We start from the raw sequence: 12,112 nt of genomic DNA, 5'->3' as shown, positions 1-12,112 counted from the left end.
ATCGATACTACATCTACTGAACCTGCTTCTTACGACAACGAGAGGATTGAATTACCTGATTTATTGAACCGCATTTTTAACGGCTGTAAAGAGGTCTGCACACGTACAGTGATGGGTAAACACGGAAAAATGGTTCAATACTACTGCAAGTATGGTGAGTTTATGTAATTGTTTGTTCGGTTGACGAGAAGCACCTGTACCAGTTACTTCGAACTATACTTGGACGCAAATTACAACGTGACTGATTCATTTTTTCCATTAAACCAGTATTAAAGCTAGATGGTTCCTAATGTACTTAATTAACTTAATTCGGTTGCGCCGAGAAAATGGACCACTGGTTACCGAATTGCGACGAGGCGTGTTTGGAATCAGTCATACAAAAGACAATATGGTTTGTTACTAAACGATGATACATCGGATTCTTTCCAAAGGGCCAATAATAGATATAAAGCAAGTCATCACAATTTATGAAAACGAATAAAAGTACGGTAAATCAATTTGATGATAGTTTCGCTAAATTTATTTTTCTTTAAATTTATTCTGGTAAAGCATATTTAAATGTTCCTGATTTCCAGTTTACTATTAAGTCAATGGACAATACACACTGATTAATTTTTATTTCCGAATGCATTTCTGTTATCGGAAGACTTGAGAAACGATATCACGAAAGAAAATTGTTAATTTCGCATCACAGTGCGCCTTCAAAGTTCACGTGAATGTAGACATACAGGTGGTACTAAAAACGGAACGAGAAATCTTTGGTCGGCTATTCGCAATTAGCTTTGAAGAAGGAAGGACGTCCCGTCGATATTGAGGTCATTAGAGATGGAGCACAAGCCCGGATTGTGTCAAGCATGGGGAAAGAAACCATCCCGGAATCACGGAAAATCACGGGAAACCTAAATCTGGATGGCTTGACGCTGGTCTGAACCGTCGTCGTACCGAATACGATCCACTGCGCCACCTCACTACGTAATTAACCTTGAAAAAAAAAAAAGGGAGAACACCGACATTTCCACTAGCACCAATGCCACCTGCTCTTTTCTGGTGTACCGGTGAAATGTTAAAAACATACTTGTACACATTAGAAAAGACATTTAAGTCTCCAGTCCACATGCTTCAGCCTACACGAATCGACGTCGAAATAATATGGTTTTTAGTTCTTGCGTCTGATCGATTTCTCCTGCCCACAAACTTTTGATTAAGAGACTAACAAGGGAACATCCCCATCGCACCCCACTCAGATTTAGTTACAAATTGGCACAGTGGACAGGCCTTGAAAAACCAAACACAGATCAATCGAGAAAACAGGAAGAAGTTGTGTGGAACTATGAAAAAAAAGCAAAATATACAAACTGAGTAGTCCATGCACAGGACAGGCAACATCAAGGCTAATGTGAGGTCAGAAGCACCGTGGTCCCGTGGTTAGCGTGAGCAATTGCCGAGCGAGAGGTTCTTGGTTCAAGTCTTCCCTCAAATGAAAAGTTTAATTTTTTATTTTCAGACAATTATTATCTGTCCGTCCGGTGCGATCACGTTTTTAGGGAGTGGTTATCACATCCACAAGGAAACCTAAATCGGGCAAGGTAGAAGAATCTTTTTACCCATTCGCCAAGTGTACAAGTTAGGTGGGTCGACAACATATTCATGTCATGTGACGCACATGCCGTCACCAATGTCGAATAGAATACATCAGACGTGTTTTCCTGTGGAGGAATCGGTTGACCTATGACCTTGCGATCAAATGTATTCGGTTACCATTGGAGAGGCACGTCCTTTCATCTACTAATCGCACGGATTTGCGGTGCGGTCGCAAAACACAGACACTAAACTTATTACAGTGAACAGAGACGTCAATGAACGAACGGACAGATCATAACTTTGCGAAAATAAAAAAAGTAAAATTTCCACTCGAGGGAAGACTTGAACCAAGGACCTCTTATTCCGCAGCTGCTCACGCTAACCACGCGACCACGGCGCTCCTGAGCTCGTTGTAGCCTTGATGTTGCCTATCTTCCACATGGACTACTCAGTTTGTATATTTTGCTTATTTTTTTCATAGTTCCACACAACTTCTTCCTGTTTTCTCGGTTGATCTGTGTTCAGTTTTTCAAGATCTATCCACTGTGCCAACTTATAACTAAATCTGAGGAGGGTGCGATGGGGAGGTTCCCTTGTAAGTGTATTCTCATACAGCTTTAATCAAATAATGCTGCAGAGATACATATTATACTTGATCGCTATTGAACACATTCAATCAAAGACTGCAACTAGAAAATCTACAAGGGTGCGATACATCATACAGAATTCCAGGCCCTTTACAACGCAGGTTAATCAGTTTTTTGGGAACTCTTATGTTTTTTCCCTTTAAAGAGGCTTCAGCACAGTTCTTCGCCAATTATTTGGAGAACGACACTTCGGCATCAGTAGTGCAAATGAAGAAAATCTTTTCAGACTTCATGCAACTCATATTATACGAGAGTGTGCTGAAAAGTTATACCTCCGAATTTTTTATTCTGTTCTCATTATCGATTGAGGTATTGCATATCATACGTATTACGGGTCGACATTCACTCTTCGCCGACGCAACGTGCAACCCTCTGAATTGTATCGTGTAACATGGCGGTATGTACCGGAATTATGTCGCTGGGGGAGAAACTGAAAGCCAAGTGTTCGTCCACACTTAATACAGCCTGTCTTTCAGCATGAGAACGCCAGATCACACACGAACGTTGCGACATCTGCAGCGATCCGACACTTTATGTCCTCTGTCATCGACCCTGCTCCATACTGTCCCGAATTGGCCCCATTCGATTTTCACCTGTTTTGAAAACTTAAGCAACATGTTCGAAGACTTCTCTTTGATAGCGATGAAGCTTTGTAGTCGGAGGTGCGGCTGCAGCTCTGTCAAGATTCATTACTATTAAGTCAATCGGCAATCAATGGAAGTTAATATTTATTTCTGAGTGCAATTAAACATTCTACAATGGCGGTAGCAACAAAGCGATCTTCCGTCGGGAGAAATGTGTTCGTCACCAAGGTGACTGTCTTGAAAAATAATGAAGAATAAAGATGTAGACAGTTAATAAAGTTTGTTTTATTTAAAAATCTTTAAGAATTTTCACATAAAAATTCGGAGGCATTAGTTTTCAACACGCCATAGTGTAAACAAAAACCACGTCGTAAAAACTGACCAAAATTGATTATGAACATCAACGTAAAGAAGCAGATAGGCGAATTACGATTCTTATTAGCACAATGCCACCAACTCCAGAAACTGTAAGAACAGGCAGTGAAATTATTGTTTTAGTAATTCTCTGGACAATATGCTTAAAAACTAGTAATGGTAAATTTGGTTACCATGTTCTGCAACTAAGACAAAAGACAATAAAGACGTCCACTGCAGCGATCGCACAGAATTAGCATCGAAGTTGGGATGCTAATTATGTCTACGTCTGTCAGCATTCAAGGTATTTACAGGCCGCTTTTAAATAGAGGAAATGTTAGAAGTTTCATAATTTTTTTTTGTACGAGACCAACAAACAAGTATTTCATCATCAACTGATGATACAGTGATTTTCATCGACGAAAAACTGTCGTTATTCAAGAGTTTACTCCTGTGAAGCGCCAGAATAACTGATATTGGTATGAATATTCAAATTGAGAGATGTACAAACAGAATACGGTGCTGCGGTTGGCAACGCCTATACAAGATAACAAGTGTCTGGCGCAGTTGTTAGATCGGTTGCTGCTGCTACAATGACAGGTTATCAAGATTTCAGTTAGTATACACGTGATATTATAGTCGGCGCACGAGCGATGGGACACAACAGCTCCGAGGTAGCGATGAAGTGGGGATTTTCCCGTACGACCATTTCACGAGTGTACCGTGAATATCAGGAATCAGTTTAAACATCAAATCTCCGACATCGCTGTGGCCGGAAAAATATCCTGCAAGAACGGGACCAACGTCGACTGTAGAGAATCGTTCACCGTGACGGAAGTGCAACCCCTCCACAAATTGCTGCAGATTTGAACGCTGGGCCAGCAACAAGAGTGTCAGTGTGCGAAGCAGTCAACGAAACGTCACAGATATGGGCGTTCGGAGCCGGCGGCGCACTCGTGGAGCCCTGATGACTGCACTGCACGAAGCTTTACGCCTCGCCTGGGTCCGTCACCTCCGGCACTGGGATGTTGACGACTGGGAACGTGTTGTCTGGTCGAACGAGTCTCGCTGCAAATTGTATGGAGCGGATGGAAGTGTACGGATATGGAGACAGCCTTATATGGAGACAGCCTCATGATTTCATGGATCCTGCATGTCAGCAGGGGACTCTTGAAACTGGCGAAGGCTGTGTAATAGTGCGGGGTGTGTCCAATTGGAGCGATATGGAGCCACTGATACGTCTAGATAAGACTCTGACAGGTGACACGTAGGTAAGCATCCAGTATGATCAATTCCAGCAGGACAATGCAACACCCCACAAGTCCAGAATTGCTACAGAGTGGCTCCAGGAACACAGTTTAAACACTTCCACCAGACTCCAGAGACATGAACCTTATTGAGTGTGGTGTCACCGCCAGACACCACACTTGCTAGGTGGTAGCTTAAATCGGCCGCGGTCCATTAGTACATGTCGGACCCGCGTGTCGCCACTGTCAGGATGGCAGACCGAGCGCCACTACAAGGCAGGTCTCGAGAGACTGACTAGCACTCGCCCCAGTTGTACGACGACGTTGCTAGCGACTACACTGACGAAGCCTTTCTCTCATTTGCCGAGAGACAGTTAGAATAGCCTTCAGCTAAGTTAATGGCTACGACCTAGCAAGGCGCCATGTGTACCATTGCATGTATCTCAAGATAGTCTCACTTGTATCATCAAGAATGCTGTATACCAAAGGACGATATAAAAGTTAAGTGTTCTAGTAGCTACGTTCTTTTCTTTATCACATTCATTACGAATCCTGTTCCAGACTTAACGCAAGACGGCGTGAGTTTACGCGTGCCCTTTCGGCTACTTCACTGTGGACTGGCTGCCTTAACAGTCCACTACATTGAGCATATGTGGGATGCCTTGCAAAGTGCTGTTCGGATTCTTACGGATGTATGGACAGCCCTGGAGGATTCATTCATTTGCCTCCAGCAGTTCTTCAGACATTAGTCGAGTCAATGCCACGTCGTGTTGCGGCATTTCTATGTGATCGCCGGCGGTCCTATACGATATGAGGCAGGTGTACCAGTTACTTTGGCTCTTCAGTGTATCTGACTTACAGCAGCGCAGAATTGTTAATGAGGCGAGATTCGATATTCATATATATTGAAACGAATTATTCAGTCAAGAAAGATAATGAGTAGTTCATGAAAAAATAAAAGCTCCAATTCAAACATTATTTCACCATGCTGGAACTCGTAGCATTAAGTTAAGAAAAATGGCTCTGAGCACTATGGGACTCAACTGCTGTGGTCATAAGTCCCCTACAACTTAGAACTACTTAAACCTAAGTAACCTAAGGACATCACACACATCCATGCCCGAGGCAGGATTCGAACCTGCGACCGTAGCGGTCGTGCGGTTCCAGACTGTAGCGCCTTTAACCGCTCGGCCACTCTGCCCGGCGTAGCATTAAGTCGCACAGAATTTACACACATTAGGAAATTTATTCACTGACAGCGAATTTCTTGACGTGATTTACTAAAATATCACACAAGAAGAGTTGGTACCAGAAGTACCGTGGACGTCCGTCCGCAGCAGGATTATCGCAGTCGACAAACCAATCAAGCGGCCCGCCAGAGTGACAACCTCTGGAGCTCCAGCAGCACCAGAAAGAGAGACGCGCGCTTAAGGAATCGTGCACGAGCAGAATTTGTCATTTGCAAGTTGTAAGTCAGCCCGAGTATTGCTAGGGAGTTCCTGCAGAACGTTCGTCATGTCTTCAAGTCTTCATGTCGTCGGGTGAGATAGAAACAGTGGCCAACAGATGGACAGTCTCCAGGTAGAAACAGAATAGTGAATACAGAGTGCGCCAGAAAAATGTATACACACTTTAAGGAACGAAAAGTATTACTTATGTGTTAATTTTACATTTAATAATTGACCACACATGTTGTACAACCTTCAGTTTAGCACATGGTTACTTTAAATGTTCAAAACGTTCACCGTTGGCGGCTATACACATGACAGAACGATGAGCGGTCGCCGCAAGTACGTCAGTCAATGTTATAATGGAGAACTCTGCACATGTCGCCATCTCCTAGCGAAGTTCCTCCTCCGTGCGTGGCTTACGTCGACAGACGTCATCATTCACAGTTCCCCACAAGTAAAAGTCCATAGGTGTTAGATCTGGCGACCGTGACGGGAACTCAATGGGCCCTCTTTCTCCAATCCAATGCCCCGGAAAACTGTCATCAAGGAAAGCTCGTGTGGCTAGGTGGTTGTGTGGTTGCGCCCCGTCCTGTTGGTAGAAGACCTCTTCATCAGCTCCATAAAGCGCACGTATACCTATCAAAATTGATGTTCGTAACATTTCTAGGTACACTCCTCCACTGACAGTAGCACCAAAAAGAAGGGGGGTCCTACTAAGCCCCTAGATGATAGTCCACACCACACATGAACCCCTGGTAGAGTGACTGCTTTCTGCTTTATACAAATAAATATGCAGATTTTCCGGCGCTCAGTACACACTGTTATTCGACTCACGGTTCCATCAAGTTTAAATTGCGCCTCGTCGCTCCGCACTACCTTCGTCATAAATTGTTCGTCATCAGTTACCATTTGCTGATACCATTCGAAAAATTGCATTCGGCGATCAGGATCGTCATCATTAATCACGTGCAGTAATCGTTTAAAGTAAAGTTTCCACTTTGCAGCCTTCAGAATTCTTCGTACACTTGTACTGCTAACCCACACTTCACGGGGACATTGCGTAGTAGACTTCTGTGGGGAATTAACAAACGTATCTAACACGAGCGGCAACGAAGCAGGACTTGTAGCTGTACTCTGTCTTCCTGATCTTCCTCTGTAAATATCACAAATCATCCCACGCAATTCAAACTTGTCAATGATGCGTTTAATTGTTAGATGGTTTGGCAGTTCTGTGTCAAACTCCCGTCTGATGTTGCACTTCAACGGCATTATCATACTTGAAAAACCACTTCACAATACATTTTCGTTGCCCGAATGTCAAGCGTGCTCCAGCGATCTTGTTTTCTCAATAGCGAGATGAAAGTACTAATATCTGCTGAACCAAAGACCACACTACAACACACTCGTAACTCAAATCGAACGACAATATCTTTATCTCGATAAAGAGTGACAAAGAGTGTATACATTTTTCCGGCAGACTCTGTAGAATAATCGTGTACAGACAGAGACCGCCTGCCAAGAGATTTAACTGTTAGTTTGGGACTGTATTCCGAATTGTACATCAAGATAGAAGATTAGTTTCCATCCGAATGTAGTTCGGAGAACATTATTTTGTTTGTGTTCGTAGAACTACAGTCAACGCGCAACAGATAGGCTAAACCGGCATTCTATACATGAGGTAAGGACCGTTACCAAAGTTGAGTAATACAGGGTGATTCAAAAAGAATACCACAGGTTTAGGAATTTAAAACTCTGCAACGACAAAAGGCAGAGCTAAGCACTATCTGTCGGCGAATTAAGGGAGCTATAAAGTTTCATTTAGTTGTACATTTGTTCGCTTGAGGCGCTGTTGACTAGGCGTCAGCGTCAGTTGATGCTAAGATGGCGACCGCTCAACAGAAAGCTTTTTGTGTTATTGAGTACGGCAGAAGTGAATCGATGACAGTTGTTCAGCGTGCATTTCGAACGAAGTATGGTGTTAAACCTCCTGATAGGTGGTGTATTAAACGTTGGTATAAACAGTTTACAGAGAATGGGTGTTTGTGCAAAGGGAAAAGTTCTGGACGACAGAGCACTTCATCACTGGCCTCCAAGAAGCCCTGATCTTACCCCTGCGATTTTTTCTTATGGGGGTATGTTAAGGATATGGTGTTTCGTCCACCTATCCCAGCCACCATTGATCATTTGAAACGAGAAATAACAGCAGCTATCCAAACTGTTACGCCTGATATGCTACAGAGTGTGTGGAACGAGTTGGAGTATCGGGTTGATATTGCTCGAGTGTCTGGAGGGGGCCATATTGAACATCTCTGAACTTGTTTTTGAGTGAAAAAAAACCTTTTTAAATACTCTTTGTAATGATGTATAACAGAAGGTTATATTATGTTTCTTTCATTAAATACACATTTTTAAAGTTGTGGTATTCTTTTTGAATCACCCTGTACATTTTACTAGTCACTACTCTGTGTTACTTTCATGGTGCGTGCGTGCTGTCCTAGAACCCACACACCCGTCCTACAGGGGCACCTGTGTTAGTCTTTTTCAGCGGCAACGAGACTTTCATGAGAGCGGACGCCCCCAGTACACAACACTTGACATCAGCTGTGTCAAGAGTCTCAACGCAGACAAGTGTATATTGGTACTGCCTGCCGAAAGGGAAATGCGACCGTCGTAATGAAGATCGAATATTATGGGCAACACCTGGCTCACCGACGTATAAATTGGCCTCTCTCCTCAAGCCGCAAGTGGAAAAGACTGACACGTATATAAAGGCTCAGGACTTTTCACTGAGAAGCTGAAGTAACTAAAACATGGACCAACGACGTCCTGATCAGCTTTGATGTTTCTTTGTTGACTCAAGTGCCACTCGGTCATTCTCTGTGGCATATTGGTTCCATAACTCCGCAAGACATCACCAAGTTCTTTCATGCATGTCCACCACGAGCTATATCGTGTGGAATATCAACCTCTACGAACAGCTGGAAGGCGTCGCCATGCTTAGTCCAGTGGTGGCCGACTTCTTCATGGAGCATTTCGAAGCACAATCCAACTTTGGCACAGATAACAGCGGCGATGTGTCGTGGCATGGAAGCAATGAAACCTTGGTAGGTCTCTGGAGGGAGTTGGTGCCACATCTGCACACACAAGTCACCTGATTGCCATAAATACCGGGGAGTGGGGCGATGAGCTTTGACGCCACATCCCACATGTGTGCTACCAGGTTCAGAGCTGGCGAGTTGGCGGGACCACGACATAAATTGGAACTTGCTACTGTGTTCCTCGAATCACTCCATCACTCTCTTGGCCTTGTGACATGGCGCATTATCTTGTTGAAAAATGGCACTGCCATCGTGAAACATAACAAAAAAAATGGTTCAAATGGCTCTGAGCACTAAGGGACTCAACTGCTGTGGTCATAAGTCCCCTAGAACTTAGAACTACTTAAACCTAACTAACCTAAGGACATCACACACATCCATGCCCGAGGCAGGATTCGAACCTGCGACCGTAGCGGTCGCGCGGTTCCAGACTGTAGCGCCCAGAACCGCTCGGCCACTCTGGCCGGCCTGAAACATAACACAGCCCAACGACGAGAAACCTTTTTTGCTGAAAATACCTTATTCTTATGTTCTTTTAGGGTGGGAAATCCAAATATGATACTTAAAAAACTGTATCACCCACCATTTCTTCACATATTACAGTTAAATTTATTAAATTAAGCGATTGCTTGAAGAATTTAGCAGCTTTTATATAGTTGAATAGATGGCATTGGTAAAACTGCTGAAAAACATTTGCTATCAAAGAAAGGTCGATTCTATTTTTGTGTTAACAAATGGTGTTTTGTTTACTGTCAACCTAACCTCATTTTCCCGTTTCCTGTACATGTGCTCAGCAAAATGTCTAATCGTGATTGTAAAAACTCTCCTGACAGTTTTTGTTATATTTGTGGTGAATTTGTTACTAAAAACCACCAAAGAAACATTACAGACTTTGTGAAAAAGGTTTATCTATCATACTTTGGTTCTAGGTGATCAAGATAAATCTTGGGCGCCGCATAAGGTATGTTGTGAATGTGTTGAAGATTTGAGAAAATGGTCCCAAAAGGAGAAAAAAGCCTTTAGATTTGCTGTTCCTATGATATGGAGGGAGCCAAGAAACCATTCTGATGATTGCTACTTTTGCAGTGTTTTTACTGATTACTGATCATAATTCGAAAACAAGGAAGGTAATAAGCTACCTTAACCTTCTGTCCGCCATCCGACCAGTAGGGCATGGTGTAGATTTGCCGGTTCCTGAACCACCAGATCATTTAAATTCTATTCCAACACAAGTATTTTCTGATGTACAACGTGATTTAGTTGAACCAGATGATGATGAATTCCATTGTAATACAGAAAGTCTAGAGCCCAAATTGTTTACTCATACCGAGCTTACCGATTTGGTTACTGATTTGGGCTTAACGAAAGAAAAAGCTGAATTGCTTGGCTGTAGATTAATAGAAAAGGAGTTATTGGCAGTTGGGACCAGCATATACATGTATATAAAGAGAGAGCAGCAATTTTCCAAGTTTTTTCAACAAGAAGGTGATTTAGTGCACTGCTCAGACATTCCCGGTCTGATGAATGAGTTTGCTGTTGAGTGCAAAAAGGAAGACTGTTTATTCATCCAAAACTAGTGATGGAAAAACGCTACCAAGTCCGCTGGAACACCAACATGATGGGTGTTGGTCACTTTGCTAAGAAGATCAGCAATTGACTCATCGCAGAAAAAGCTACAAAAGAAAAAAGAAAAAAGAGAAAGAAAATACAAGCCAATTCCAGCTGAAAAGTGAAACCTCTATTTACACATATCATTGTTGTAAGTAGCTTACTGTAAATACAAATCATGCTTATGTTGTAACAAGGCGTTTCATTAACTTCCCCGTTTACCGTATAGCATAGGATTTTTATACTATATAATAAAAAGCGTATTGCTCGAAACCTGTAGGTGATACAAAAAAAACTAAGGTTAGATTTCGATTCAGCTCATGTTGTTGTTGTTGTCTTCAGTCCAGAGACTGGTTTGATGCAGCTCTCCATGCTACTCTATCCTGTGCAAGCTTCTTCATCTCCCAGTACCTACTGCAACCTACATCCTTCTGAATCTGCTTAGTGTATTCATCTCTTGGTCTCCTTCCACCATTTTTACCCTCCACGCTGCCCTCCAATGCTAAATTTGTGATCCCTTGATGCCTCAGAACATGTCCTACCAACCGATCCCTTCTTCTTGTCAAGTTGTGCCACAAACTCCTCCCCAATTTGACACATACATGGATCATGCGTAGGCCCATCGTTAGCAGACACGCATCTACTCTGCCCAGCATTAAGTATGATGTTAATTCCATCCCTGTTCGCCGCCTATCGTGTTTTACCAGACTGCTCAGTCTATGACGCCTGACATCTCTGATGAGAGGTGGCTGCCCAACACCACGATGTCTGGACGTCGTTTCCACCTTGGCTTCATCACTTGTTGAAGAGACTCACCACAGCACTCCTCCAACACTCGACAAGTCGTACAGTCTCCGAAATTCCGACCCCCCGGACCATCACAATCTGCCGTCGGCCAAACTCAGGTAGAAAGCGCGCGTTCCCCAGTCTAGAGACAGTCAGAACGCTTCCTGATACTGCGTGCACCGTCATTCCTCGCCAGGTGACGCTGCTATCGCACGGACGGGTTTGTATCGATAGTAGGTCAGTGGTCGTAATGTTCAGGCTAATCAGTGTACATTATCACCTTATTCGAATGGAAAGATGCAGGAAGTAGAACTAAAATATTTAAGAAAAATAGTTACCTGCTGTAAAATCAATTCGTAGTCGTACGTTTTACATTCCTCTGGTCTTCAGCAAGTGAATCGTTGAAGTAAACTAATGTTGGCGCCCACTATCTTCGGTATATATAGACAAGTGTGGGACGGGAGGGGAGGCAGAGAAGTAGAGGCGAAGAGATGATCGTCAGAGATATTGTGGATGGGATAAGATGACAGTCACGAGATAAGAGAAATTTTTTATCAGCCATTGTCTATTGGCTACTGACTCGTGAGACGTGTTCACTTTCGCGTTGATTTTTATCACTTTTTACACTGGGTTAAGTTGCATTAACAGCTGCGCTGCGCAAATCCTTAGGTGGTAATTAGCTCTACGTTATTTCCGTAGACAAAGAACGATTACGTCAACACTGCAGAAAGATATAAAGACAGAGTTAGATCGGCT

At 43.2% G+C, this 12,112-nt stretch overlaps 1 protein-coding gene across 1 annotated transcript in view; it reads right to left on the bottom strand.

The window, feature by feature from the left end:
* LOC126199028 (leucine-rich repeat-containing protein 57-like) overlaps nucleotides 1–11,792 on the bottom strand; it is a 66,938-nt gene extending 55,146 nt beyond the window's left edge. Inside the window, exon 1 of the mRNA XM_049935730.1 lies at nucleotides 11,695–11,792. The gene's annotated coding sequence lies outside the window, so the exon portion shown is untranslated. The remainder of the gene's footprint in view (nucleotides 1–11,694) is intronic.
* Nucleotides 11,793–12,112: the final 320 nt, after the last annotated feature.

This window comes from Schistocerca nitens, chromosome 8 (assembly GCF_023898315.1).
Source record: "Schistocerca nitens isolate TAMUIC-IGC-003100 chromosome 8, iqSchNite1.1, whole genome shotgun sequence".
In the NCBI taxonomy this organism is placed as follows: domain Eukaryota; kingdom Metazoa; phylum Arthropoda; class Insecta; order Orthoptera; family Acrididae; genus Schistocerca; species Schistocerca nitens.
The sequence above is the reverse complement of the archived record's forward strand: the minus strand, read 5'-3'. Positions and strand labels throughout refer to the sequence as shown.